The following is a 4,347-nucleotide window of genomic DNA, read 5'->3' as shown; positions in this document are numbered from 1 at the left end:
TTTTGTCAGCGCATACTAATTACTTATGTACTTAGAATAATTTAGGTTTGTACTGCAGACAAGGTTGTTATGAGACCAGCAATCTAGAATAGTGATGAGCGATTACAAAAAACAACAAAAAGAAATCGGTGAAAAAATACATGACAGGGTTTATCAGTGGCGTGCTGTCGGGGGGGTTATCGACCAATCAAATCTAAAACTACCATGCGTCTCAACTATATATATATATATACATTGTTCTGGAATATATCCATAGAAGCCTGTTTTCCCCTCACTTCTGCTGCTGAAGCTTCTCTGAACGAACAGTGTATTTTAGTGGCCTCTACAGGTCACTGAGCAGTACTGCGCGGGAAGCATGATTCTTTTTCCCCACAACTGCTCAGCCTGACCGTGTTCAGAGGCCTGTTCATGAACCAGAGCGGACAGCAGCTTGTTTTAGAGGTCTGCACATGCTCAAACCACGCTGAATAAACCTGTGTGAGAATCCTGGATGTTTGCAGGTTGTGCCTAACTGAGCATGTGCAGAGAAGAAGTGAAGCAACAGCAGCGCCAAGTTTCAATAAACAAACTAAGGCTCTGGTCGTGTTTACAATGTGTTTACAATGTTAGTTGTAAATACAAATACATTTAACAACATATAATGCTTATTTGTGTGATGAATTTACCACTATGATACGGTATGAGAGTTTAGCTCAGTAGGATATACGTTTGTTCTTCGTGTGGGAGAAATGGGTTGGAATGTTTTCTTTGCCACGCTCTACAACATTTGTCTTTTTTACTCATGTGAACAGCCTCGCCTCGGTAGTTCCTGTAGAAGAATTGTGAAAGCAACTGATAACAAATGTGGACTGAAAAGCCATAAAATCTGTGAACAAAAACACTGGTTAAAGTCATGGTCAAAGTTTCAAACCTGCATTGTGAAGGAAGTGTGAGCGCTGAAACAAGCATTTTCAGCTCTGACGAGGGAGACTAAGAAATTACACAAACTGATAAATGGATGAGCTTCAGTCCTGGACACATTTGCACATTTAGTCTGTCAAGGATGAGTATGAAGTATGTTCTGAAGGTATCCATTTACTGTGTCCATGGCAGGAGTTTTGAGGCCCAAGTGCATGTGATGGGATGACAATGTCAAAAACAAAGATCAGTTTTTCACTGTGGGTCTTCGTAAGGTTTCTAGTTATCAATCTTCTTATTTCCTGTGAGTATTGGTTAACTTATCTGTATTCACTAATGACCATAGTTTACTTTTTTTTAACTTAAAGGTATAATGGACGATTTTTCGGCTCCCGTAGATTTCCGTCTTCTTCCGAGTCAGCTCAAACTGTCTTTCTTCGTCTTCATTTTGTCCCGTTTTGATACGTGGCAGGACTAATTGGCCGTCCACGCCACGAGGAAATAAGACTCAGATTTGGGCCCAAAAAATCGTCCATTCAACCTTTAAATGTTTGCAAAAATAAATAATTTTGTGAAGACCTGTTAGCCCTCATCTGCTAAATTTAATTGAATTAAGCGGGAATACGTTTAATAAAACACAACACAACCCCAAATCAAGGTTGCAATGTTTGTTGAACATTAACATAAAACATTCAATGAAAGTCAATTTAGCAAAATACAGGACCTTTTTTCACAACTCTTGCTTACTTTAATGCACCTGACTCCAGCACATCTCGGTTGAGCTCACCTTGACACTTTGAGTCCAAAATGAGCCTCTTCCAAGTGATTACGTCCTGCTAATTATGTTCAGCTTTATCCATTTTCCTTCTAATGCTTTGTTACGGCGCTGTCCTAGTTTTGCCTTGGAGTTTTTCAGGTCAAACACAGAGCAGTCTGTTCACACAATCTATACCACTCACACATGCACACACACGCACACACACACACACACGCACACACACACGCACACACACACACACGCACACACACACACACACGCACACACACACACACACACGCACACACACACGCACACACACACACACGCACACACACACGCACACACACACACACACGCACACACACACGCACACACACACACACACGCACACACACACGCACACACACACACACGCACACACACACACACACGCACACACACACGCACACACACACGCACACGCACACGCACACACACACGCACACACACACGCACACGCACACACACACACACACACGCACACACACACGCATACGCGCACGCGCACGCGCACACGCACGCGCGCGCACGCACACGCGCACGCACACACACACACGCACACACACACACGCACACGCGCACGCGCGCGCACGCACACGCGCACACACACACACACACACGCGCGCGCCGTTTGGGATCTTGACTTCTGTTTGGTCATGCTGTCAGGATACATTTTCATAAGTGCAAATTAAAGCAGCAACATCATCATCATCAGGATAATCAATGACAGGCGAAACAAACAACTTACTGCGCCCTTAAGTCAGACCACTCACCACAAAGCAGTTGAGATGTCGAAATAAAGTGACAAAATATCCAACCAGGGCCGACAAGTAAATAGAGCCGCAGTGTTGATTTCACGAAGAGTAGGCCGATGTCACATGGGATCGCCGTTCGGAGGCTAGCATAGCATGACGCAGCAAGGATGGACGCCGCAGTGGCCGGTGGACATATTGTCAACGATGATGTATGACGACCGCGGCACAGACTTCATGAGAGCTGACATGTGTGGGTGTGGGGGGCGGGGCCTGTCGTCTCGGGGGGCCGTCAAACGCACTCTGGGTGTTGTGACATCAGTTCTGCCTGCGGGACACACAGGGACCTGCGCGGATACCGATGAGGGGAGTGTGGAGGGGCGCGACGATTGGGGAGGATCAACACGGCCCAGCAATAACCGGATTATCAAAACTCGAGAAAACAGAAACTAACCGGTTCAGTGAATGTGCGGATGACCCGGGAACGTCAAGCGAAGGCAGAGCGTTTGTGGGAATGTTTGATCGTGATATATCGTCGGGTGATGCGTAGCGGAGAACAAAAAGACAGGTAAAGGAAACAAAGGGACGGTGCACACAGGTGGATGGAGAGTGGCGAGCTGAGAGGGCGGAGCTCACCACGACCACCGGCTTTAAAGGCGCCCAGCACTAAAACCCCATCCGCAGCGAAAGGATCAAAAGGAGCATGGAACTGCCTGGAGTCGTGACAGGAGCAATTTAACACTTTTATGTTTAGTGCATGAACTGTACGTTTAGTGTTTCTCAAGTGTAGTGAATCCACATTTTAATCCACTTTAGGTTTGTACATGTTTTAAAACTAATAAAGTGTGGCACCATAGCCTGAAGTGCTTTCCGCTCATTGGTTGATTATGTTCACCATCAAACCTTAAAAGTGCCTGTGACATATTGTGTTGTTGTAGTTTATCCTAACATGTACAACCCATCTTTTTCTTTTAGAGTAAACCATCTGAAAGTTTTCCCATCGTGGTTAAGTTGACTCATTGCTAACTTCTCCGTCTTCTCGTTCTTAGCGCTTGTGTGTTTTCCTCTCTCATCCTTCTCCGGTTTGGTGCTGGAAACAGTCCTATTAAAAGGTGATTGTGCTGCCTCACCGTGCACTTCACCATCCCGGATAATGAAGCCGCGGGAGACGAGCACAAACGCAGCACCACGTTAAATCATCTCACACATTCTTCTCTCCCGGTCGCTCCTTTCACACGCTCGTATAGCAGAGACCAACACTCATCTAGTCTGCATTGAAGTTAAATCATTTGACCTCTGACCCGTCTTCTGGACCAATGAGAGGCTCGACGACACCAAGCACACCCTGGATGACACGAGCGCACCCCGGATGACCGACTATAAATAGCAGGCAATTTAGAAGCAGGGAACAAGGGGCATCTCAGAGATGAATGACTCCACTCTACATGCATTTACTACTTTTTGTTCTTGGTCCTTTCCTCTCTCCGTTTGACTGCGACTTCTTTCTTCTGCTGCCTGAAATCGCAATGGCAGCACTGTGTATCCATTTACAGACCGGTATTGTTCCCCATGGGTCCGAGAAATTAGTTGAATACATTTAATAGTCATCAAGTTGAAACTTTATCAGTAGTTGAAGATAGATTCTTAATTAAGTATTAGGTGAGGGAGAACTATAAAATAAGTGGGTTTTGTTCAATATTCATCTAAAACGAAACAGGTCCATTGACTTCCTGTTTTAAAAGACTGATAAACCCCGCCCCTTCATTGTGACATAGTGTAACAAGAAGATTTTAATTTACATAATTAGCTCGAGCTATGAAATAGCAAGAGCTCTTATTATTGCCTGGTTTCTTATTGGCTCGAGCCATGAAATGGCAACGAGCCATGAAATGGCAACGA

This window comes from Eucyclogobius newberryi, unplaced genomic scaffold (assembly GCF_026437365.1).
Source record: "Eucyclogobius newberryi isolate DKJ021-1_F unplaced genomic scaffold, fEucNew1.0.hap1 SCAF_13, whole genome shotgun sequence".
NCBI classification, from domain to species: Eukaryota; Metazoa; Chordata; class Actinopteri; order Gobiiformes; family Gobiidae; genus Eucyclogobius; species Eucyclogobius newberryi.
Note: the sequence above shows the minus strand (reverse complement) of the source record.